Raw genomic sequence first — 27143 nt, 5'->3', positions numbered from 1 at the left:
TGTAATTCCTCTCGCTGTCTAATTCCTCCTCCCCGTCTAACTCCCCCTCCCTGTCTAATTCGCCCCCCCCCCGTCTAATTCCCCCTCCCTATCTATTTCCCCCTCCCCGTCTAATTCCTCCTCCCCGTCCAATTCTCCCTCCCCGTCTAATTCCCCCACCCCGTCTAATTCCCCCTTCCCGTCTAATTCCCCCTCCCAGTCTAATTCCACCTCCCTGTCAAATTCCCCCTCCCCGTCTAATTCCCCCTCCCTGTCTAATTCCCCTCCATGTCTACATCCTCCTCCCCGTCTAATTCCTCCTCCCTGTGAAAAGCCCCCTAGCTGTGTAATGCCCCCTCCCAGTCTAATTCCCCCTCACAGTCTATTTCCCCCTCCCTGTCTAATTCCCTCCCTGTCTAATTCACCCTCGCTGTATAATGCCCCCTCCCTTTATAATGTCCCCTCCCTGTCTAATTCCCCCTCCTCGTATAATTCCCCCTCCCTGTCCAATGTCCCCTCCCCATCTAATTCCCCCTCCTCGTCGAATTTCCCCTCCCCATCTAATTTCCCCTCCCCATCTAATTCCCCCAGCCTATCTCATACCCCCTCCCTCTCTAATACCCCCTCCCTCTCTAAAACCCCTCCCTCTCTAAAACCCCCTTCCTATCTAATTCCCCCTCTCCCTGTCTAATTCCCCCTCCCTGTCCAATTCCCCCTCCCCATCTAATTCCCCCTCCGTGTCCTATTCCCCCTCCCAGTCTCATTCCCCCTCCCTGTCTAATGCCCCTCCCTGTCTAATTCCCCCTGCCCTCTCTAATTCCCCCTCCCCGTCTAATTCCCCCTCCCTGTCTATTTCCCCCTCCCTGTATAATGCACCCTCCCTGCAAAAGGCCCTCTCCCCTCCCTTTATAATGCCCCCCCCGTCTAATTCCCCCTCCCTTTCTAATTCCCCCTCCCTGTTTAATTCCTCCACCCTGTTTAATTCCCCCTCCCTGTCTAATTCCCCCTCCCTGTCTAATTCCCCCTCCCTATCTAATACCCCCTCCCTGTCTAATGCCCCCTCCCTGCCTAATTCCCCCTCCCCGTCTAATTCCCCCTCCCCGTCTGATTCCCTCTCCCTCTCTGATTCCCCCTCCCAGTCTAATCCCCCCTCCCTGTCTAATTCCCCCTCTCTGTATAATGCCCCCTCCGTGTATAATGCCCCCTCCCTGTCTCATTCCCCCTCCCTGTCTCATTCCCACGACTCGTATAATTCCCCCTCCCTGTCTAATTCCCCCTCCCTGTCTAATTCCCCCTCCCTGTCCAATTCCCCCTCCCTGTCCAATTCCCCCTTCCTGTCTAATTCCCCCTCCCTGTCTAATTCCCCCTCCCTGCCTAATTCCCCCTCCCTGTCCAATTCCCCCTCCCTGTCTAATGCCCCCTTCCTGTCTAATTCCCCCTCCCTGTCTAATTCCCCCTCCCTGTCTAATTCCCCCTCCCCGTCTAATTCCCCCTCCCCGTCTGATTCCCCCTCCCTGTCTAATTCCCCCTCTCTATCTAATTCCCCCTCCCTGTCTAATTCCCCCTCCCTGTCTAATTCCCCCTCCCTATCTAATACCCCCTCCCTGTCTAATGCCCCCTCCCTGCCTAATTCCCCCTCCCCGTCTAATTCCCCCTCCCCGTCTGATTCCCTCTCCCTCTCTGATTCCCCCTCCCAGTCTAATCCCCCCTCCCTGTCTAATTCCCCCTCTCTGTATAATGCCCCCTCCGTGTATAATGCCCCCTCCCTGTCTCATTCCCCCTCCCTGTCTCATTCCCACGACTCGTATAATTCCCCCTCCCTGTCTAATTCCCCCTCCCTGTCTAATTCCCCCTCCCTGTCCAATTCCCCCTCCCTGTCTAATGCCCCCTTCCTGTCTAATTCCCCCTCCCTGTCTAATTCCCCCTCCCTGTCTAATTCCCCCTCCCTGTCCAATTCCCCCTCCCTGTCTAATGCCCCCTTCCTGTCTAATTCCCCTTCCTGTCTAATTCCCCCTCCCTGTCTAATTCCCCCTCCCCGTCTAATTCCCCCTCCACGTCTGATTCCCCCTCCCTGTCTAATTCCCCCTCCCTGTCTAATTCCCCCCCCCGTCTAATTCCCCCCCCTGTCTAATTCCCCCTCCCTGTCTAATTCCCCCCCCCGTCTAATTCCCCCTCCCTTTCTAATTCCCCCTCCCTGTCTATTTCCCCCTCCCTGTTTAATTCCTCCACCCTGTTTTATTCCCCCTCCCTGTCTAATTAGACAGGGAGGGGGAATTAGTCGGGGAGGGGGAATTAGTTGAGGAGGGGGAATTAGACGGGGAGGGGGAATTCGTCGGGGAGGGGGAATTATACGGGGAGGGGGAATTAGTCGTGGAGGGGAAATTAGACGGGGAGGGGGAATTAGACTGGGAGGGGGAATTAGACGGGGAGGGGGTTTTAGAGAGGGAGGGGTTATTAGAGAGGGAGGGGGTATTAAAGATGGAGGTGTTATTAGGGAGGGAGGGGGAATTTGAGAGGAAGGGGGAATTAGGCAGTGAGGGGCAATTAGGCAGGGAGAGGGGATTAGACAGTGAGAGGGGATTAGACAGTGAGAGGGGATTAGGCTGTGAGGGGGAATTAGGCAGTGAGGGGGAATTAGACACTCAAGGGGAATTAGACAGTGAGGGGAAATTAGACAGGGAGGAGGAATTAGACGGGGCCAATAGATGTCCAAAGATATGCGGGTTAGGTTGATTGGCCATGCTAAAATTGCCGCTTAGTGTCCTGAGATGCGTAGGTTAGAGGGATTAGTGGGTAAAATATGTAGGGATATGTGGTTGGTCGGTGCAGACTCGATGGGCCGAATGGCCTCTTTCTGTACTGTAGGGATTCTATGATTCTATGATTCAATAGACAGAGGGGTTATTCTCGGGGATGGGGAATTTAGCTTTGAATAATGGTAGAAGCGACCATTCAGGTGAAGCGGTTGCAATACATGGGGGGTCTATGAATTTTGAGAAGGTTCCAAAGTGGGTTCCTGTAGAAAGCTTGTCCAAAAAATATGGAGAGAAGGCAGCTGACGTTTACTGGCATGGTGTCAAGTATAGGAAGACACAGTGATAAGAAGAGACTTGAGATGTCGAGACTGGAACGAGAGCCAATTTCTTGAAGGTTTATAAAATAATGAGATGTTATAACAGAGAGAGTGGAGGGAGTGAGACTCCTTCCTCTGATTGAGGAGCCAGTGATGAGCAATTATTCATTGACAATTGTCACTGAGACAGTCAGGACAGAAGTTAGGGAAAATGTCTTTAAACAGAGGATTGTTCGGCAACACTGTAGAAATCAGGGAGTTGCTGTGTCAGGGATAATTACTTCCTTCAGGAGAGAGTTGGGTAAATCTTTGGAAGAAAAAATACAGGGCTCTGGAGGAGACACAGTGCAGTGAAATTTATTTTAAAAGCCGACATATACATGATGGGCTGAATGGCCTGTTTCTCTGTTGCAGGCTTCGATGGCCCTTTCTCTTCTCACCATTGACTGCCGAATGGGATTAGGCGAAAGAGTTGGACACAGTTCACGACAGATTGACTGGAAAGGACTTTGAGGAGTTGGTGAGGTAGACCTTACTGGGACGGTAGGTGATTGTATCATGTTGGCAGGGTGATGTTTGTAGGGGCAGTGGCGAGGAAACTTCAACCAGCATTGAAACTGGTTGTACTTTACCTGGGATGTGTACGCAACTCGGAAAAGGGAAAAGAAAGAAAGATTTGCATTTATATAGCACCTTTCATGACCTCAGGAGTTCCAAAGCTTTTAATGGATTTCACTTGTAAGAAATGCAGCAGCCAATTTATGTACAGCAAGATCCCATAATCAGGAAATGGAATAATAGCCAGTTATTTGATTTGATTTATTATTGTCACATGTATTGGTATACAGTGAAAAGCATTGTTTCTTGTAAGCTGTACAGACAAAGCATACCGTACATGGGGAAGGATAAGAGAGAGTGCAGAATGTTGTGTTACAGTCATAGCTAGGGTGTAGAGAAAGATAAACTTAATGCAAGGTAGGTCCATTCAAAAGTCTGACAGCAGCAGGGAAGAAGCTGTTCTTGAGTTGGTTGGTAAGTGACCTCAGACTTTTCTATCTTTTTCCCAATGGAAGAAGGTGGAAGAGAGAATGTCCGGGGTGCGTGGGGTCCTTGATTATGCTGGCTGCTTTTCCGAGGCAGCGGGAAGTGTAGACAGAGTCAATGGATGGGAGGCTGGTTTGAGTGATGGACTGGGCTTCATTTACGATCCTTTTGTAGTTCCTTGCGGTCTTGGACAGAGCAGGAACCGTATCAAGCTGTGATACAACCAGAAAGAATGCTTTCTATGGTGCATCTGTAGAAGTTGGTTGAGAGTTGTAGTGGATATGCCAAATTTCCTGAGAAAGTAGAAGTGTTTTTGGGCTTTCTTAACTATAGTGTTGGCCTGGGGGGCGCAGGACAGGTTGTTGGTGATCTGGAGACCTAAAAACTTGAAGCTCTCAACCATTTCTACTTTGATGTAGACAGGGGCATGCCCCCCATTATTGTTATCTTCTGCCTTTGTCATTCTAGATGGTAGTGATCGTGGGTTTGGAAGATGTTGCCCAAGGAATCTTGGTGAATTCCTCAGTGCATCTTGTGGATGGTACAAAGAACAAAAGAACAAAGAACAATACAGCACAGGAACAGGCCCTTCGGCCCTCCAAGCCCACACCGCTCCCCGGTCCAGGATTGAATCCTGAATCCAGGATCCCCGCCCAATTTTCCAGCCTATCTACATACCAATATCCTATCCACCGAGCTGTCCCTCACAGCTACGATGCTTTGTTCATCACAACCTATTAACTCACCCCCACCCCCCCATTCCAGACCATGTGATCTCCAGGGAGAGGCGAAAACCCAGAGTGAAAACCCCAGGGCCAATATGGGGAAAATAAATCTGGGAAATTCCTCTCCGACCCCCTGAGGCGATCGAAACGAGTCCAGGAGATCACACTGGCCCCGATCGGAAAATGCTTCCCAACCCTAGTCATTTCCACTTCCACGAACACCATATGAATTCCCTGCCCCCGAGACAGGTACACATTGGTGGTGGGGGGAGTGAATGTTTGTGGAAGGGGTAGCAATCAGGCTTTGGGGAGACTTGTGGCCTGTAGATGATAGGCAGCATTTGGGGGAGTCAGGAGGTGAGTTACTCCAAACAGGATTCCTAGCCTTTGACCTGCTCTTATAGCCACAGTATTTATATGGCTAGTCCAGTTCAATTTCAGTGGTAACCCGCAGGATGTTGATAGTGGGGAATTCAGCAATAGTGATGCCATTGTACGTCAAATTGCGATGGTTAGATCCTCTCTTGCTGGAGATGGTCCAACAAGCCTACTTGTGACACGAATAAATAAACTTTAAACTTTAAAAGATGGTCGTTGTGTGGCGTGAATGTTACTTGCCACAGGGCGGCACGATGGCACAGTGGTTTTCACTGCTGCCTCACAGCGCCAGGGACCCGGGTTCAATGCCGGCCTCGGGTCACTGTCTGTGTGGAGTTTGTACAGTCTCCCTGTGTCTGCGTGGGTTTCCTCCAGTTTCCTCCCACAGTCCAAAGATGTGCAGGTTAGGTTGATTGGCCTAATGTCAGGGGGATTAGCAGGGTAAATATGAGGGGTTACGGGGATAGGGCCTGGGTGGGATTGTGGTCGGTGCAGTCCCGATGGGCCGAATGGCCTCCTTCTGCACTGTGGGATTCGATGGATTATTTAAATGTTAGCCCAAGCTTGAATATTGTCCAGGTCTTGCTGCATTTGGGCACGAACTGATTCTGTATCTGAGGAGTCACGCATTATCATTTGTTATGATGGCAATTGAGGAGTAAGTATTGGCAAGGGCACCAGAAGTAACTCCCCTCTGCTTCCTCGTAATAGTGCCATGGATGCTTTTACATCCACTAGAGAAGATGGGGCCAAGGATCATCATAAGCATATTTTCTCTGCAGGAATTCAATTGATTGGAACGAGTAAGATGAGTTGTGAGGAGAGAGTGGTTTGAAGTTTGGAGATATCCTTCACTTGTTTTGAGCAATGCTAATCATCTTTGTTGTCAAAGGCGTTTTTTACAACTTCCATGGTGGCACAGTGGTTAGCACTGCTGCCTCACAGCGTCACGGACCTGGGTTCGATTCCCGGCTTGGGTTACTGTCTGTTTGGAGTCTGCATGTTCTCCCCATGTCTGCATGGGTTTCCTCCGGGTGCTCCGGTTTCCTCCCACACTCCAAAGACGTGCAGGTTAGGTGGATTGGCCATGTTCAATTGACCCTAGTGTCAGGGGATTAATAGGTTAAATATGTGGGGTTACAGAAATAGGGCCTGGGTGGGACTGTGATCGGTGCAGATTCAAAGTTTATTTATTAATCACAAGTAAGGCTTACATTAACACTGCAATGAAGTTACTGTGAAATTCCCCGAGTCGCCACATTCTAGTGCCTGTTCGGGTCAATGCACCTAACCAGCACGTCTTTCAGGCTGTGGGAGGAAACCGGAGCACCCGGAGGAAACCCACGCAGACACTGGGAGAACGTGCAGACTCCGCACAGACAGTGACCCAAGCCGGGAATCGAACCCGGGTCCCTGGCCCTGTGAGGCAGCAGTGCTAACCCACTGTGCCACCGTGCTGCCCCACCGAATGGCCTCCTCCTGCACCGTAGGGATTAGATGATTCACTGCTCTGCAGACGAAACCTCGTCTGTGTCTGCTTCTGTCATCTCCAGCCTCTGTTCTCTTGCTCTGATTTATTCTGAATCTGAGCTTTCTAATCTATATTTATTTTCACTTGCCAGCAGTAGAGAAAAATGAGCCAAGAGGAACTGCAAGTGGCAGGTCTTTGTCGCAGCATTTCGTATGAGAAAATACCCCATCATTGCGCAAGTGTTTAAATATTTATCAAATACTGAGCTGCAGTTCTTGGACATTTTTCCTTCCTATTTGCTGGGGGAGGGTAAAGGGGGGGGTGGGGGTGGGGGGGGGGGGGGGGACTGGGTGCAACTGATGAATAGAGAGGCTACCACAACCTGAGGTACAAGGTGTCACTTTTTAACAAAGCTTCCCTAGACAATTAGCCGTTCGCAAAGTAAATGTTGCGTTGGCTTTGTTGCGAGCTGTGCCAGTTTTCCAAGCAGAATTTCTCGGGACAGAGAGGACCACCAGTGTAGTGGGAAGTCCTGCTGGAGCTTTCTGTTACAGTCATTGTCTAATAGTCCGCCAGCCAGATGAGGGGAGTTGAGACTAAAATAAACTGGGTTCCAGGCCAAATCAAACAGTTTCCTGCATATATGCCTCTGCCGAGTTTCTTTTCTCTTCCCCCTGAAGTAGTTCTCATGTATAAACTGGAACAGAAAGAGATGGGACCATGTTTTTGTTACCCACGCACTCACACATGCGCATGTACAGTCAGGGACAAGTTACAGCATTCCGCAAAGCCTCTTCAGCTTCTTACTCATGGAGTGCCTGGAAGCAGCCTTCTGGTAAAATGCCTTTGGGATTTTTATGCTTGGACCACGTTGGCACAGAGCAGCTGTGCGATTCCAGAGAGCCAGTTGGTGGAGGGCAATGCTGGAGTCCACCTTTACTCAGCCTGACATTTATTTGCAGAGTGGAACGTGACAAGCGGGTACCTCCAAACCCAACCGCACCACAGCTTCAGTGGGCAGCGTTTCACAGTCCCTTGCGGGTGGGTTTGCAGGCAGTGTGAGGAGGGGCGGGGGGGTTGGTGTGTCTGTAAAATAATGTGGGTGCCCTTCCCTCCCCTGTCTGCCCACTCTGATCATTTTACATGGTTAAAGGGCGTGGGCGAGGGTTAGTCTGGCTGACCCATCCTCGCCCTAATTGAGGCTCCAGTAAGTGGCTACTTGGCCAGTTTTAGACTGGTTGGTGGAGCTCAGGGATCAGAGGGGGAAGCCTGGCAGGGTGCCCTACTCAGACCTCAGGCGGGAAGGGGGGCACCTCCCTCACAGGTCCCCCGTGGGGCGGCATGGTGGCAGAGTGGGAGAGGTGGCACGGTGGCACAATGATTAGCACTGCTGCCTCACAGCACCAGGGACCCGGGCTCCATTCCCGTGTGGAGTTTGCACGTTCTCCCCATGTCTGCGTGGGTTTCCTCCGGGTGCTCCAGTTTCCTCCCACCGTCCAAAGATGTGCGGGTTAGGTGCATTGGCCATGCTAAAGTGCCCCTTAGTGTCGGGGGGACTAGCTAAGGTAAATGCATGGGGTTATGGGGAAAGGGGCTGGGTGGGATTGTGGTTGGTGCAGACGTGATGGGCCGAATGGCCTCCTTCTGCATTGTAGGGTTCTCTGATTCTATGAGGTCCCTTTTCAGATTTGGGGGCCCTACTACAGGGTCTGTTCTCCCTGGGAGTCCCCTAGCAACTGCCATAACCCCTCCTCCCCTTCCTGACAACATTTCCAAGCTGGCCTCAATCCCCTTGGTCCCCCTCAATTCTCAAAGGCCTCAATCCCCTTGGACCTCCTATCCTGATCCTGGTGAGAGCTCCCCCGTACTCTTCCCCATGCTCCCAGCACTTTGTTCTGTGGGACTCGGTGTAGTCCCAGCAATGGCCATTTCTCTTGGTGGCGCTGCTGGTTCCTAGAGGAACGCTGGCAGTCCGGTGGTTGGCAGTTCTCTGAGGCAGAATTTCCTAGCCAGACAGGGCTGGAAGGCCCACCTCCGGCTTCTTAAGGCCCTGCAGAGCCAGTTCCTCTTCCAGCTGTACCAACTAGAAAATTCAGCACAATGGGTGACGGGAATTTTCCAGCCATTCATGTCGGCAGGATCTTCCAGTCCTGCCGATGGCGTAAACATTACCATGGGTTTCCTGTTGGGAAAGGGTGCATTCAATGGGAAATCCCCATTGACAACCACGGGACCAGAAGACCCCGCCACCAGCCAATGGCGGACCACTTCTGCCATCCACATGGAAAATCCCGCCCAGTGTCTCCTTACCTGTGCTCAAGTGAAGCCCCAATTGATGCCCTCCACCTGCCTATAACTAAACACAGTCGACATATAATTAATTATATAATAAATTGCATGCTGGCCAAGCTAAATTCTCCCTCAGTGTACCCGAGCAGGCGCTGGAGTGTGGCGACTAGGGGATTTTCACAATAAGTTCATTGCAGTGTTAGTGCAAGTCTACACTAATAAATAAACTTAAACTGCCATCTCAATCGATCGGGTGCTCCAGTTTCCTCCCACAGTCCAAAGATGTGCGGGTTAGTTGGATTGGCCATGCTAAATTGCCTCTAGTGTCAGGGGGACTAGCAGGGTAAATATGTGGGGTTACGGGAATAGGGCCTGGGTGGGATTGTAGTCGGTGCAGACTCAATGGGCTGAATGGCCTCCTTTTGTACTGTAGGGATTCTATGATTCTATAATTGACAGTCACCACCGTGGTTTATCCACCTTTTCCCACATTATCATTCAGCCATTATGAGAGTCACCCTTTCCCATGAATGGGAAGATTCTGCATGTATACAAGATCTTATCACATTACTCGGAAGCATCACAAAGCTTTTCCCATGAAGTGAATTGCTTTAGAAAGTGTCGTCACCTGTGTTCTTTTATTCATTCGTGGGAAATGGGCGTCACTGGCTGGCCAGCATTTATTGCCCATCCCTAGTTGCCCGAGGACAGTCAAGAGTCAACCACATTGCTGTGGCTCTGGAGTCACATGTAGGCCAGACTGGGTAAGGACGGCAGATTTCCTTCCCTAAAGGATATTAGTGAACCAGGTGGGTTTTTCCGACAATTGTGGGCGGCACGGTGGCACAGTGGTTACCACTGCTGCCTCACAGCTCCAGGGACCTGGGTTTGATTCCCGGCTTGGGTCACTGACTGTGTGGAGTCTGCACGTTCTCCCCGAGTCTGCGTGGGTTTCCTCCGGGTGCTCCGGTTTCCTCCCACAGTCCACAGAGGCGTGGGTTAGATGCATTGGCTATGCCATGGGAATCGTAGTGGGTAGGAGGACAGACCATGCAAAGGTCCGTTGACCGTGGGTGGGAATTTCCGTTCTTGCGTGGAGGGCAGCCAGAAGATCCCACCCTCTGTGTTGAGAGATGTGTTTCTCTGCCACACCTGCCACAATGAGTCAAGACCAAACTCTGGTAAAGTATCACTCCTTAGCTCGAGCTGTGTTAAAAACTGCCTTCCAGCAATGCCTGGAACATCCTCCCTTACAACAACAGGGACTGTTGTTACACGCCAGTGGCAATCTGCTGATTCGACTCAGTGTGAAAGACTCCTCTTCGCGGGGTTTGGCTGAGCGGTGAGTGGGGAAGTGCAGATACTGGGCCCTTGTGTCGCTCTGAGCAAAACAGACGGAAGAGATGTGTATGGAGTCGCAATTATGGTTTGACCCAATAATGCTGCTCTGCCTCACAGATGATTAAAGAGGAAGGAAGATCGGCATTCTTCGCATACATCCAGCAAACTAGGCGTTTGAAGTTTTTTGGCCCACTTGGACAATATCATTAAACTCATAAGCATGGAGTTTCTTAGTGTGTGAAGGACAGGGTAGTTCAAACAGTGTGTAGGTGGCTTACACAACTCCCTCTCAACTCTGACCCCCCGAAGCTAAGCAAGGGGCTGATTTCAGCGATGCCGTTTCAAAGGCCTGATTGTGATACAGCTCAGCAACTTCATTATGAGGGAGAGAGTATGCGTTCCTTCAACTTCTGACAAACACAAGTTAGCGCTGTGAAAGATTCTGATTGTTCATTTTTATTGAAGTCAAGTAAATGTGTTCAAATGGCATTTCACAGATCTTTCCATTAAAAGCACATGTAAAGGTCCATTATTCTTCACGGGAAAGGAAATGCCATTCGGTACAAGACTTTGTTGCATTGAAACTTGCTGACATGCTCAATGTTGGGCACAGAGGCTCCCTGGGTGGCATGGTGACACAGCGGTTAGCAATGCTGCCTCACAATGCCAGGGACCCGGGTTCAATTCTAGCCTTAGGTCATTGTCTGTGTGGAATCTGCATGTTCTCCCCGCATCTGCGTGGGTTTCCTCCGGGTGCTCCGGTTTCCTCCCACAGTCCAAAGATCATAGAATCCCTACAGTGCAGAAAGAGGCCATTCGGCCCATTGAGTCTGCACCAATAACAATCCCACCGAGGCCCTATCCCCGTAACCCCACTTATTTATTCTGCTAACCCCCTGACACTAAGGGGCAATTTAGCATGGCCAATCCACCTAACCCGCACATCTTTGGAGTGTGGGAGGAAACTGGAGCACCCGGAGGAAAACCCACGCAGACATGGGGAGAACGTGCAGACTCCACAAAGACAGTGACCCAAGCTGGGAATCGAAGTCGGGTTCCTGGCGCTGTGAGGCAGCAGTGCTAACCACTGTGCCACCGTGCCGACTAAGATGTGCAGGTTAGGTTGATTGGCCATGCTAAATTGCCCCTAGTTTCAGGGGATTAACAGGGTAAATATGTGGGGTTACTTGAATAGGGCCTGGGTGGGATTGTGGTCGGTGCAGACTCGATGGGCCACATGGCCTCCTTCTGCACTGTAAGGATTCTACGATTCTATGTGTAGAGGATATGTGCCCATGAGATGTGGGATACTTCTATTCCTCCATGAATGAGCTGACCTAAATCAAGTAGCTTATTACTAGGTGCCAAAAGCAATTTATGGATTATATCTCACAGACACTCTTTGTAATGTTCATACCCAATATTACAGAGTACCGCTCACCACTGCTTGAGGATTCCCCAAGACACTGTCGAACGCCTCATGGCAACCAAACAGGTCCCTAAAGCACCGTACATTCCTCCTCTCTACACCGCCCCCACCCCCTCTCAAATGTTGTCCTCAGATTATCCACCAGGAGGGAAGAAGTAAAAACAGAAAATGCTGGAAAATCTCAGCAGGTCTGACAGCATCTATGAAGAGAAAATAGAGCCAAAGTTTTGAGTCTGGATGACCCTTCGTCAGAGCAGTATTTTGCCTTTATCTCAGGAAAGAAGAAGTGTTTGCCGGAACCTTCCTGCGATTTAAAACCTACTCACCCAGCCAACTGTTTCACACGCATATACTAAGCGAGTCACAGTTCATCCCCGGCATTTGCCACCACCATCCAGGACAACGAAGACCCCTTGACCAGCATCCCCTATCCCACATTCACTCCCTCCACCACCGAGACACAGTCGTGTACTGTCTACAAGATGCACGGCAGCAACTCACCAAAGGTTCCTTCGAAGACACCCTTCCAAACCCATGATCACTACCGCCTAGAAAGACAAAGGCAGCACCACAACTTCCCTCCAATCAACTCACCATGCTGACTTCGAACTATATTAAGAAGTCTCACAACACCAGGTTAAAGTCCAACAGGTTTATTTGGAATCACGAGCTTTCGGAGCGCTGCTCCTTCATCAGGTGAGTGGAGAGGTAGGTTTCACAAACACGGCATATATTGGCAAAGACACAATTGCAAGATAATGGTTGGAATGTGAGTCTTTTCAGGTAATGCTTCATGTATCTGAAGGATTATCTTTTCAGGTAATCATTGGCAATTGTGTCTTTGTCTATATATGCCGCGTTTGTGAAAACCTACCTCTCCACTCACCTGATGAAGGAGCAGCGCTCTGAAAGCTCGTGATTCCAAATAAACCTGTTGGACTTTAACCTGGTGTTGTGAGACTTCTTACTGTGCCCCACCCCAGTCCAATGCTGGGATCTCCACATCATGGAACTATATTGACATTCCCTCATTGTCACTGGGTCAAAATCCTGGAACGCCCTCCCTAATAGCACTGTGGGCGTCCCTACACCATAACCACTGGAATGACCTCCCCCTACTGCTAACTCCATAACATTGCTCTTTTCCAGACTTCTCGTTAAAGAGACAGCATAGATATGACGGCCCAAATGACCTCCAGCTTTGCTGTACGATTCAATGGTTCTACAAGGAGAATGGGGGGAAACACAATGTTACCACAGATTATTTCCTGTGGAACTGATCTGTAATATTGGAGGTTGCTGTGGTTGTTTGAAAGGCATGATGTTTGACTTTATTCCCTGGGTGCTGAGCTCCCATCGATAGTTCGATCTGAACAAGACAACAAGTGGTACATCCACACCGCTGGTTGTACGGGAGAGCCAGGTACTCAATCTGCCTGTGGCTAATGAAGAGGGTGATCTGGGCCACTATAATATTGATACTGTGGCCATGGCATTGCCCAGTGCATCACTGCCCGTGACCAGCACTGCTATTGGTGCAAATAATCCAAAGCAGTCGCCACCAAATGGTGGGACATGACCCCAGTTAGGGTGGCAGAAACAGCAAATCCCAAACTCCCCCTCCTCCAAAACTGTACCTTCCGCATCAGCGCCAAGGCCCAGGCACTTGCGAACTTGGCCTCGCCTTGCTTGTCTCTCGATCTGTCTCTCCGGGGCCATGGCCCACTGCTCAGGATTGCAAAGAACAAAGAACATTACAGCACAGGAACAGGCCCTTCGGCCCTCCAAGCTAGCACCGACCGTGCTGCCCGACTGAACTAAAACCCCCCAACCCTTCTGGGGACCATATCCCTCTATTCCCCTCCTACTCATGTATTTGTCAAGATGCCCCTTAAAAGTCACACTGAAGCTTCACTGAATCTTGAATCCCGGTCCCAGCCAGGAACTTGGCAGCGAGCCCTCCACTGGGGAGCTGAGGCCTCTGAACCCAATCCCCTCACTCTGACTCTGTGGAGCGACTCTGTCTTCAACAGTAGCTGTCTCATGACCCTCAGTCTGTACTTTCTGGTCAAGGTCCATGATCAGGAGTGGCTGAGATGACGTCATGGAGTGGTGAGTGCACATTTGCCCAAAGTACTTTAAAAACAGAGACTTTCATGGGGTGGCACGGTGGCACAGTGGTTAGCACTGCTGCCTCATGGCGCCAGGGGCCCAGCTTGGGTCACTGTCTGTGTGGAGTCTGCATGTTCTCCCCATGTCTGCGTGGGTTTCCTCCGGGTGCTCCGGTTTCCTCCCACACTCCAAAGATGCGCAGATTAGGTGGATTGACCATGCTAAATTGACCCAAGTGTCAGGGGATCAGCAGGGTAAATATGTGGGGTTACAGGAATAGGGCCTGGGTGGGATTGTGGTCGGTGCAGACTCGATGGGCCGAAGGGCCTCCTTCGGCACTGTGGGGATTCGAAGGTTCTATATGTATTTGAAGAATTATCAGTCGACCTATAATATATGAACTTTGAATTTATTTGTTAGTGTCACAAGTAGGCTTACATTAACACTGCAATGAAGTTACTGTGAAAATCTCCTATCCCCTAGTTGCCACACTCTGGTGTCTGCTCGGTACACTGAGGGAGAATTTGGCACGGCCAATGCACCTAACCCACACACCTTTGGAGCGTGGGAGGAAACCAGAGCACCCGGAGGAAACCCACGCAGACATGGGGAGAATGTGCAGACTCCGATAGACAGTGACCCAAGCCGGGAATCGAACCCGGGTCCCTGGCGCTGTGAGGCAGCAGTGCTAACCACTGTGCTGAATGTTACTCTGCTGCTTCTAGTTTGTTGGTATCTGGGGTCACGTTAACTTGCAACTGTTAAATTTGAGTCATACTTGAAAATAATTTAGGAAGTGCTGTTCCAAATAGCACTTAGCATCACGGGTACAAGTATACAAGTGGTGACGTTCACGAGGGGTCATAGGTTCAAGGTGAAGGGGGGGAAGGTTAACACAGATATCAGAAGGACATATTTTACACAGAGGGTGGTGGGGGCCTGGAATGCGCTGCCAGGCAAGGTGGTGGAGGCGGACACACTGGGAACGTTTAAGACTTATCTCGATAGCCATATGAACGGAGTGGGAATGGAGGGATACAAAAGAATGGTCTAGGTTGGACCAGGGAGCGGCACGGGCTTGGAGGGCCGAAGGGCCTGTTCCTGTGCTGTATTGTTCTTTGTTATACCAGTCATAGGAGGAGAGACTAAATCGGTTAGGATTGCATTCACTGGAGTTTAGAAGAGTGAGAGGGGGATCTCATAGAAACTTATACAAATTCTAACAGGGTAAGACAGTGTAGATTCAGCAAGAATGTTCCCGATGGTGGGGGAGTCCAGAACTAGGGGTCATAGTTTGAGGATAAGGGGTAAACCTTTCAGAACTGAGGTGAGGAGAAATCTCTTCACCCAGAGGGTGGTGAATGTGTGGAATTCAGAATGTAGTTGAGGCCAAAATGAGCGGCGGGATTCTATGGCTGCCGTCGCCTGAAAACTGGAGATTCTAGTCCGACTTCAGTGGGTCTTTACATGGTCCGCCGCCCCCACCCCTGGCCCGCTCGAATTCCATAAGACCATAAGACCATAAGACATAGGAGCGGAAGTAAGGCCATTCGGCCCATCGAGTCCACTCCACCATTCAATCATGGTTGATTTCAACTCCATTTACCCGCTCTCTCCCCATAGCCCTTAATTCCTCGAGAAATCAAGAATTTATCAATTTCTGTCTTGAAGACGCTCAACGTCTCGGCCTCCACAGCCCTCTGTGGCAATGAATTCCACAGACCCACCACTCTCTGGCTGAAGAAATTTCTCCTCATCTCTGTTCTAAAGTGACTCCCTTTTATTCTAAGGCTGTGCCCCCGCGTCCCAGTGGCGGGAGGATGAGAGAATTCTGGCTGTTGTGTGATTTCGAGAAGAAATTAGATATAGCTCTTGGGGCTAAAGGGATCGAGGGATATGGAGGGGAGGGGGAGATCAGGATATTGAATTTGATGATCAGCCATGATCAAAATGAATGGCGGAGCAGGCTCGAAGGGCCGAATGGCCTCCTCCTGCTTCTGGTTTCTGTGTTTCTATACCTGCATTGCCTGAGCACAGCAAGGTGCTGAATCTCACACCTAGGGCGTGACAGTCTTTTAACCTTTCAGCTCCAAACGAGAAACACAACCCCCAGCCCAAGGTGAGCTTGTTGTAAGTGTGCGAGGAAATGTATACGGTTGAAACCGACCTCCCCAAGGATGACACCCTCTGAGATTTATTGTTTCCCTGTCCGGCTGGTGGACACCTGAGAAGCTGTCCACTTGTCACACCGCCTCAATAGAAGTCAAAGGCAAAACGGGTCTTTTGTTTGCAAACAAGCTAGATGGGGACTAAAGTGTGTCCCAGAGTAAACTCTTCCCCACCAGCAAGGATAATTTGAGGATTTCATCATAGAAATCATAGAAACCCTACAGTGCAGAAGGAGGCCATTCGGCCCATCGAGTCTGCACCGACCACAATCCCACCCAGGCCCTACCCCCACATATTTTACCCGCTAATCCCTCTAACCTACACATCTCAGGACTCTAAGGGGCAATTTTTAACCTGGCCAATCAACCTAACCCGCACATCTTTGGACTGTGGGAGGAAACCGGAGCACCCGGAGGAAACCCACGCAGACACGAGGAGAATGTGCAAACTCCACACAGACAGTGACCCGAGCCGGGAATTGAACCCGGGACCCTGGAGCTGTGAAGCAGCAGTGCTAACCACTGTGCTACCGTGCCGCCCATAAATTTATTCATCAATCACCTGGGAAAACCTCTTCCATTCCCTAACATCTGAGGTAGAGTTACAAATGATAAAACAAAACAGTCCTTCCATGTTCATCCACGTTATGACGCTCGGAAGCTCAGAGGAACAGATGGATCTTGGGGTACTTATTCACAGATCCCTGAAGGCAGCAGAGCAGTTAAGTAGGATAGTTAAAAGCAAATTACTGCGGATGCTGGAATCTGAATCCGAAAGAGAAAATGCTGGAAAATCTCAGCAGGTCTGGCAGCATCTGTAAGGAGAGAAAAGAGCTGACGTTTCGAGTCCAGATGACCCTTTGTCAAAGCTTTGTCTGGGCTTTGACAAGGGGTCATCTGGACTCGAAACATCAGCTCTTTTCTCTCCTTACAGATGCTGCCAGACCTGCTGAGATTTTCCAGCGTTATCTCTCTAAATAGGATAGTTAATAAGGCACATGGGACACTTCCTTTTATCAAAGCAAGTATAGAATCGTAGAATCCATACAGTGCAGAAGGAGGACATTCGGCCCATCAACTCTGCACCGACCGCAATTCCAACCTAGGCCCTATTCCCGCAACCCCACTTATTTACCCTGCTAATCCCCCCCCCCTCACCTAATGACTCACCTAATGAAGGAGCGACGCTCCAAAAGCTAGTGGCTTGTGCTACCAAATAAACCTGTTGGACTTTAACCAGGTGTTGTTAGACTTCTTACTGTGTTTACCCCAGTCCAACACCGGCATCTCCACATCATTGTTTTCTTTAGAGCAGACAAGGCAAAGGGGGGCACGATTGAGGTGTATCAGATTATGAGGGGGATGGACAGGGTGAGTAGGGAGCAGCTGTTCCCCTTGGTTGAGGGGTCAATCACGAGGGGGCATAGTTTGAGGGTAAGAGATCCAGAGGGGATTTGAGAAAGCATTCTTTCACTCAGAATTTGGAATGCGCTGCCTGGGAAGATATTGGAGGCTGGGAATCTTACAACCTTGAAAAAGTATTTGGATGAACACTTGACATATCTGAATGTTCAGGGATATGGGACAAGAGCAGGAAAATGGGATTAGTGCGGCTTTAGTGGTAGATAGTGTCGGTGCAGACTCAGTTAATCATGCTCGATCTTCACAGAAAGATGAGGTCACATCTAAATGAGAAATACAAGGGCGGCACGGTGGCACAGTGATTAGCACCGCTGCCTCACAGCGCCAGGGATCCGGGTTCGATTCCCGGCTTGGGTCACTGTCTGTGCGGAGTCTGTACATTCTCCTCGTGTTTCTGTGTGTTTCCTCCGGGTGCTCCGGTTTCCTCCCACAGTCTGAAAGGTGCATTGGCTATGCTAAATTCTCCCTCAGTGTACCCAAACAGGCGCCAGTGTGTGGCGACTAGGGGATTTTCACAGTGACTTCATTGCAGTGTTAATGTAAGCCGACTTGTGACATTAATAAGTACGTTACTAAATAAACAAAGCAATCACAAAGTTTGATTGGTCAGTTGAATTGGTTATGCACACTATGTTTGACCATGGTATCAAAGGAGAATGACGCTGCTTACAGCCAAGAAAAAATACTTTTGACTTGTTACTAGAGTTTAGTCAGCATTATATTTAGCACAACCTTGTTGAAGAATTACAGCGAGACCTTAAAAATTACAAAGAAACTACAAGGGATTGTGAATGTAGCCCAGTACATAACGGAAACCAGCCTCCCATCTATTGACACTGTCTACTTCCCTCTGTCTCGGAAAAGCAGCCAGCATAATCGAGGACCCCACGCACCCCGGGCATTCTCTCTTCCACCTTCTTCCATCGGGAAAAGGATACAAAAGTCTGAGGTCACGTACCAAGAACAGCTTCTTCCCTGCTGCCATCAGACTTTTGAATGGACCTATCAGACGTTAAGCTGATCTTTCTCCACACCCTATCTGTAAATGCAAAACTATGGATGGAGTTTTCCCGTCCTGCCCGCTGTGGGAATAGTAGCGGGCAGGACATGAACCATGCAAAGGTCTGTTGACCTCAGGTGGGTTTTTCTGATCTTGGGGCAAGCGCGGCCGGAAAATCCCTGCACCATCTCCTTGCCTTCTCCCCTATGGACTCTATGAACGGTATGTTTGAGACCATCAGGTTATTAGGTGTTCAGATTACCAACAACCTGTCCTGGTCCCCCCATGCCGACACTATAGTTAAGAAAGTTCACCAACACCTCTACTTTCTCAGAAGACTAAGGAAATTTGGCATTTCCGCTACGACTCTCACCAACTTTTACAGATGCACCAAAGAAAGCATTCTTTCTGGTTGTATCACAGCTTGGTATAGCTCCTGCTCTGTCCAAGACCACAAGGAACTACAATGATGCCCAATCCTTCACTCAAACCAGCCTCCCATCTATTGGCTCTGTCTACACTTCCCGCTGCCTTAGAAAAGCGACTTTAACCTGGTGTTCTGAGACTTCTTACTGTACTTAGAAAAGCGGCCAGCATAGTTAAGGACCCCACGCACTCCGGACATTCTCTCTTCCACCTTCTTCCGTCGGAAAAAAGATACAAAAGTTTGAGATCACGTACCAACCAACTCAAGAACAGCTTTTTCCCTGCTGCCATCAGACTTTTAAATGGACCCACCTTGCATTAAGTTGATCTTTCTCTATACCCTAGCTATGACTGTAACACTACATTCTGCACTCTCTCGTTTCCTTCTCTATGAACGGTATGCTTTTTCTGTATAGCATGCAAGAAACAATACTTTTCACTGTGTACCAATCCAAGTGACAATAATAAATCAAATCAAATCAAATGTTTTGGCTGTATAGCGTGCAAGAAACAATACTTTTCACTGCGTCCCCTATGTGACAATAATTAATCAAATCAAATTCCGAGGAGCCATCTCAGGTGCCAGATAAGTCCGGCTTTTGTCAGAGTTTTTAATAAAGAGACAGGGGGTACTGGGAGAGCAGCTGGATCCGGGAGAGAGTGGCACACTTTCTCACATTTTTATTTTCTACTCTCCGCAAGGCAAGGCTCTGTGACAGCTTTCTGTTATTCCCGCTGGTACAGCAAACACCCTGTCTCGCAGCCTCTATTCATCCTGCTACCAGGGAAGCATGGACTGTGCACTGGAGACTGCAATCACTCAGTCCGCTCCCCTGTAATTCAATTAGAAAAGCAAGCATGAAGTTAATATTCGGCAGGGGGAATTGAGGAAGGCGAGGCTTATGTAATGTAATTAAATTATAATGACAATGTGGATAATGGGCACTAGCTTATTGATAAGCTTTTGAAGAAGTGCAGCAATGTGTGTGTGACTGGACAACGCACGGGGGGTGGGGGGGGGGAGGGGGAGGAGGGGTGCATGGGGTAACGGCAATGGAATTAGCCAATGCCCCGCCATCTGCAGTTTGCACAGAGAGCTGGCTGCAAGCCAGGAAGCATCCCGTAATATAGCCTGACGGCCAAAATTGTCCCAGACTTCAGAACTTTCTGGAAACAATTCATCTTTAGATCACACACACACACACACACACATATACATGGGCAGATGTTCGATAGGATCCCCCCCAAAAAAATAAAGAGGGCGATCTAGAAACCTGCTTAATGTGGACTTCAATAGCCAGGGGGACAAAAGGGAAGTTGCCCTTTAATTTCAGTGATAGAAATCCTGAAATGGATTATTTGATTATTGTGTTTTTACCTTTAGAAAGTCGAGACCATTATAATTATCATTCTGTTCCATCTGCTCTAACCTCCGTTCAATGATTTGGCTTGTCCACCGTGCACGGTGGCACAGTGGTTAGCGCTGCTGCCCCACAGCGCCAGGGACCCGGGTTCGATTCCCGGCCTTGGGTCACTGTCTGTGCGGAGTCTGCACGTTCTCCCCGTGTCTGCGTGGGTTTCCTCCGGGTGCTCCGGTTTCCTCCCACAGTCCGAAAGACGTGCTGGTTAGGTGCATTGGCCGCGCTAAATTCTCCCTCAGTGTACCCGAAAGGGTGCCGGAGTGTGGCGATTAGAGGATTTTCACAGTAACTCCATTGCAGTGTTAATGTAAGCCGACTTGTGACTAATAAATGCATTTTAACTTTTCAGTAAGAAAGTGTTTGATTTTGATTACAATGGGGGTTACGATGTGAGCCCCTTGTTTTTTCACACATGTTCACTGATTCATGCTCCTTTATCAGGCCTCCTAAAAATGAGCAAAGTAATCAAATTTAATCAGTAACTTTCATTCCAAAGCATCATTTCTAACCAGTGCTGCCACGTACTGCAGTACGCTTGAGGGCGGCACGGTGGCACAGTGGTTAGCACTGCTGCCTCACAGCCTCCGGGACCCGGGTTAAGAACATTATAAGAACATAAGAACTAGGAGCAGGAGTAGGCCATCTGGCCCCTCGAGCCTGCTCCGCCATTCAATAAGATCATGGCTGATCTTTTCGTGGACTCAGCTCCACTTACCCGCCCGCTCACCATAACCCTTAATTCCTTTACTGTTCAAACATTTATCTATCCTTGCCTTAAAAATATTCAATGAGGTAGCCTCAACTGCTTTACTGGGCAGGGACTTCCACAGATTCACAACGCTTTGTGTGAAGAAGTTCCTCCTCAACTCAGTCCTAATTATTTTGAGGCCATGACCCCTAGTTCTAGTTTCACCTGCCAGTGGAAACAACTTCCCTGCTTCTATCTTATCTATTCCCTTCATAATCTGATATGTTTTCGATAAGATCTCCCCTCATTCTTCTGAATTCCAATGATTATAGTCCCAGTCTACTCAGTCTCTCCTCATAAGCCAACCCTCTCAACTCCAGAATCAACCGAGTGAATCTCAGGTTCAATTGCAGCCTTGGTCACTGTCTGTGTGGAGTTGGATCATTCTCCCCACATCTCCATGGGTTTCGTCCCACACTCCAAAGATCATAGAATCATAGAATCCCTACAGTGCGGAAGGAGGCCATTCAGCCCATCGAGTCTGCACCGACCACAATCCCACCCAGGCCCGATCCCCATGACCCCATGCATTTACCCTAACAGGTTAGGTGGATTGGCCATGCTAAATTGCCCCTTAGTGTCCAAAGCTGTGTAGCTTAAGTGAATTGGTCATGCTAAATTGCCCCTTAGTATCCAAAGATGTGTAGCTTAGGTGAATTGGCCATGTTAAATTGTCCCTTGGTGTCCAAAGATGTGCAGGTTAGGTGAATTGGCCATGCTAAATTGTCCCTTAGTTTCCAAAGATGTGCAGGTTCGGTGAATTGGCCATGCTAAATTGCCCCTTAGTGTCCAAAGATGTGTAGGTTAGGGGGATTGGCCATGCTAAATTGTCCCTTGGTGTCCAAAGATGTGCAGGTTAGATGAATTGGCCATGCTAAATTGGCCCTTAGTGTCCCACGATGTGCAGGTTAGGTGGATTGGCCATGCTAAATTGTCCCTTAGTGGGGATGATGGGTGGGTGGGCCTGGGTGGCATGCTTTTTCACAGTCAGTGCAGACTTGATGGGCTGAATGGCCTCCTTCTGCACTGTCAGGATCCTATGATTCTGCGAATTGGACATTTAGGAAGAAGACAATGCTCTGATATTACAGAGTAAGAAGTTTAACAACACCAGACTGATATTACAGAACAGGCACATCTCACCCAAATAAAAAAAGCAATTGTCACCAAATACAAGAAGGACAATTCCGTGGGCAATTGTGGAAATAAAGGGAGACAGAAGAAATTGATGGTAAAAATTTGCCAAATACCTCACAGTTTTAGGGACTAATGCAGTATGAAAGGCAGCCGCAACATATCTACTTCCTGATGGGATAAAAAGTACTTCAAATTCCTGGAGTTAAAGCAACCTGTTTTGGCTTTGTGGAAAGGCAACGAATTATCTTGACACAATCTTCAAACAGCATTGCTTTTGAGGATGGGGACAGATTGAATGTGCGTGATCTTGAAGATCACAACTTGCTGCAGGTTCCAGTTCTCATCTCAAGCATTACATTGGAACATTAACACTTTTTTCAAGTCAGACAGAAATGCTTTTAAGTTTCATTCCGTGCCCGCTAAGAGGCTAACTCTATCTATAAACGGTGTCAGATGATTCCTCACACATTTCACTTAAGAAATACTACGCCTGATAGAGCCTTGACCTCAGAGGTTATGCAGGTTGAGCTTTATGTGTGCCTGTGTGTGTCTTCAATGCAATGCTGAGCTGTAAACCAACAGGAACCACTGTGAAGTCCTCTATCCCAGACATCAACATGAACTGGCCTTAACTAACCGGATTATGGACAGGACTTAGAATGACAAGCTGTTTCGCCAGATAACAGAACGCTGAAAACATGCAGTGTCCGAGACATATGGAAGTGCTTACCAGGAGAGTGCAGGAAACAGGTCTGACGCACCCTCAACATTCAGCTCCGCACAAGGGCAATTCTGAATCATAGAATCCCTACGGCACAGAAAGAGGCCATTCGGCCCAGTGAGCCTGCACCGACAACAAACTCACTCAGGCCCTATCCCCAAACCCCATGTATTTACCCTGCAAGTCCCCCTGACACTAAGGAGCAATTTAACATGCCCAATCCACCTAACCTGCACATCTTGGGATACTAAGGGACAATTTAGCATGGCCAATTCACCTAATCTGCACATCTTAGGACACTAAGGGCCAATTTAGCATGGCCAATCCACCCTAACCTGCACATCTTTGGACTGTGGGGCAAAACCAGGTGTAGACATGGGGAGAACGTACAAACTCCACACAGACAGTCACAGGAGGCCGGAATTGAACCCAGGTCCCTGGCGCTGTGAGGCAGCAGTGCTAACCACTGTGCCACCGTGCTGCCTCCTAATTCACTTCTTAATCATTGTGCTTCAAGCAATGCAGGTGTGAGTGAAATGATAAACAAGGGTTAAAATTATGCAGTGCAATTATATTCCTGTCATAACACATTGAGATTTAAAAAGAATACCCGACAGACATTAGCCGCTGCAGAATTCTGTCTGCTGATGACTGGACCCTGACTATATTTTCCAAGATAATCAATGATCAATAACTCTGACACTGAGCAGCAAAGAACACTAAGGGCCCGATTTTACCATTTTGATTCTAAGTGCCGAATCTGGGCGTAGTACAGATCCGACCTCGAAATCCGCTTTCCAGCGCGCCCATACGCTTTCAGCCGGCTCCAGTCCGATCCGCGCTGTGGGTGGGGCTTAGCGCTGCCGGAACGATCGGAGCTCTGAACTGCGCATGCGCAGTTCGAAAAAAATTTGAAAAAGCGCGCCCGGGCGCTGGGCCAGAGCGTGCGGCTGTGGCGGTTTGTGCCTTCTTTACAGCTAAATGTTTCTGAAAGATTGCTCCCTGCTGTGTATCCTGTGTCCAGCGTACCCAGGTGGAACAATTCAAATAGAACATCAGTAGTTCCCTTTGGAAGGCAGGTCTATGCCAGGCTGTATCCTGTTTTGCTGGTTCGACCTGATGGGTCCACTATCAATATCCAATACAAGGAGCCTAAAAAAATTATTATGAGGCCAATCGATGTTTCCCTTCTGCCAGAAGCTGAAAGGAAAGCACGAATGTGCAAACATGTTCCCAAAAGAGCTAAAATGAATCGGGTTTCCGATTCTTGGATCATTGGGATCTCTTCTGGGGCAGGTGGGACCTGTACAAGAGAGACGGGTTACACCTAAACTACAAGGGGACCAATATCCTTGCAGGGAGGTTTGCTAGTGTTATTGGGGAGCGTTTAAACTAGATTTGCAGGGGGGTGGGAACCAGAGTGCCAGAGCAGATAGTGGAGCAGGGGTAAAAAGACAGGTTAGTTCAAGCAAAATCACAAATGGAAGGGTTGAGTGTGGTGGAAATAACCTTTTGAGATGTGTCTACTTCAATGCCAGGAGTATTGTGGGGAAGGCAGTCGAGCTGAAGGCGTGGATAGACACATGGAAATATGACATTATAGCCATTAGTGAAACTTGGCTACAGGAGGGGCAGGACTGGCAGCTCAATGTTCCAGGGTTCCAATGTTTCAGGCGGGATAGAGGCAGAGGGATAAAAGGTGGGGGAGTGGCATTGTTGGTTAGGGAAAATGTTACAGCGGTACTCAGGCAGGATAGATTAGGGAGCTTGTCTACAGAGGCCCTATGGGTGGAGCTGAGAAACAGGAAAGGTATGACCACATTAATGGGGTTGTATTATAGACCACCCAATAGTCAGCGAGAATTGGAGGAGCAAATCAGCAGAGAGACAGCTGACAACTGCAAGAAACACAAAGTTGTGATAGTAGGGGATTTTAATTTTCCACATATAGATTGGGACTCGCATACTGTTAAAGGTTTAGATGGGGTAGAGTTTGTAAAATGTGTTCAGGAAAATTTTCTATGTCAGTATATAGAGGTGCCAACTAGAGAGGATGTGGTATTTGATCTCCTATTGGGAAATGAGTTAGGGCAGGTGATGGATGTGAGTGTGAGGGAACACTTTGGATCCAGTGATCATAATGCCATTAGTTTCAACCTGATCATGGATAAGGATAGATCTGGCCCTCGAGTTGAAGTTCTGAACTGGAGAAAGGCCAAATTTGATGAAATGAGAAGGGATCTGGGAAGTGTGGATTGGCACAAGCTGTTCTCTGGTAAGGATGTAAATGGAAAGTGGGAGGCCTTCAAAGGAGAAACTTTGAGAGTGCAGAGTTTGTATGTTCCTGTCAGGATTAAAGGCAAAGTAAATAGGAATAAGGAACCTTTGTTCTCGAGGGAGATTGTAACACTGATTAAGAGGAAGAGAGAGTTATGTGAAATGTACAGGCAGCAAGGAACAGATCAGATGCTCGAGGAGTATAAAAAGTGCAAGAAGCTACTTAAGAGGGAAATCAGGAGGGCTAAAAGAAGACATGAGGTTGCTTTGGCAGACAGAGTGAAGGAAAATCCAAAGAGCTTCTATAGGTATGTTAGGAGCAAAAGGATAGTGAGGGATAAAATTGGTCCTCTTGAAGACCAGAGTGGTAGACTGTGTATGGAACCAAAGGAGATGGGGGAGATACTAAATGGTTTTTTTGCATCCGTATTTACTGAGGAAACGGGCATGGAGTCTACGGAAATAGAGCAAACAGGTAGGGAGGCCATGGAACCTTTACAGATTAAAGGGGAGGAGGTGCTTGCTGTCTTGAGGCAAATCAGAGTGGATAAATCCCCAGGACCGGACAGGGTATTCCCATGGACTTTGAGGGAAGCTAGTGTTGAACTTGCAGGGGTCCTGGCAGACATATTTAAAATGTCAGTATTCACGGGGGAGGTGCCGGATGATTGGAGGGTGGCTCATGTTGTTCTGTTGTTTAAAAAAGGTTCCAAAAGAAATCCAGGAAATTATAGGCCAGTAAGTTTGACGTCGGTGGTGGGCAAGTTATTGGAAGGTGTGATAAGGGCTAGGATCTACAAATACTTGGATAGACAGGGATTTATTAGGGAGAGTCAACATGGCTTTGTGCGTGGTAGGTCATGTTTGACCAATCTATTAGAGTTTTTCGAGGAGGTTACCAGGAAAGTGCAAAGATGTGCGGGTTAGGTTGATTGGCCATGCTAAAAAAAAACTGCCCCTTAGTGTCCTGAGATGCGTAGGGTAGAGGGATTAGTGGGTAAAATATGTAGGGATATAGGGATAGGGCCTGGGTGGGATTGTGGTCGGTGCAGACTCGATGGGCCGAATGGCCTCTTTCTGTACTGTAGGGTTTCTATGAATTCTAAAAAAAAAGTGGATGAAGGGAAGGTGGTGGATGTTGTCTACCTGGATTTCAGCAAGGCCTTTGACAAGGTCCCTCATGGGAGGTTAGTTAGGAAGGTTCAGTCGCTGGGTATACATGGGGAGGTAGTAAATTGGATTAGACATTGGCTCAATGGAAGAAGCCAGAGAGTGGTTGTGGAGGATTGCTTCTCTGAGTGGAGGCCTGCGACTAGTGGTGTGCCGCAGGGATCGGTGTTGGGTCCATTGTTGTTTGTCATCTATATCAATGATCTGGATGATAATGTGGTAAATTGGATCAGCAAATTTGCTGATGATACAAAGATTGGAGGTGTAGTGGACAGTGAGGAAGGTTTTCAAAGCTTGCAGAGGGATTTGGACCAACTAGAAAAATGGGCTGAAAAATGGCAAATGGAATTTAATAAGAGTTTTAACAACACCAGGTTAAAGTCCAACAGGTTTATTTGGTAGCAAATACCATTAGCTTTCGGAGCGCTGCTCCTTCGTCAGATGGAGTGGAAATGTGCTCTCAAACAGTGCACAGAGACACAAAAATCAAGTTACAGAATACTGATTACAATGCGAATCCCTGCAGCCAACCAGATCTTAAAGATACAGACAATGTGGGTGGAGGGAGCATTAAGCACAGGTTAAAGAGATGTGTGTTGTCTCCAGACAGGACAGCCTGCAAGTCCAGGAGGCAAGCTGTGGGGGTTACTGATAATGTGACATAAATCCGAGGAGGAGGAGGTGGCTCAGATGTATCTCTGGTGGAGGAGGAGGAGGAGGGGGTGGGTCGGATCGTCCTCTGGGGGGGGGGGAGGAGGGAGGTGGGTCGGATGGATCTTTGGGGGGGAGAGGAGGGAGGCAGGTCGGAAGAA

The sequence above is a fragment of the Mustelus asterias genome, chromosome 15 (genome assembly GCF_964213995.1).
Source record: "Mustelus asterias chromosome 15, sMusAst1.hap1.1, whole genome shotgun sequence".
In the NCBI taxonomy this organism is placed as follows: Eukaryota; Metazoa; Chordata; class Chondrichthyes; order Carcharhiniformes; family Triakidae; genus Mustelus; species Mustelus asterias.
This window is presented reverse-complemented; position numbering follows the sequence as displayed.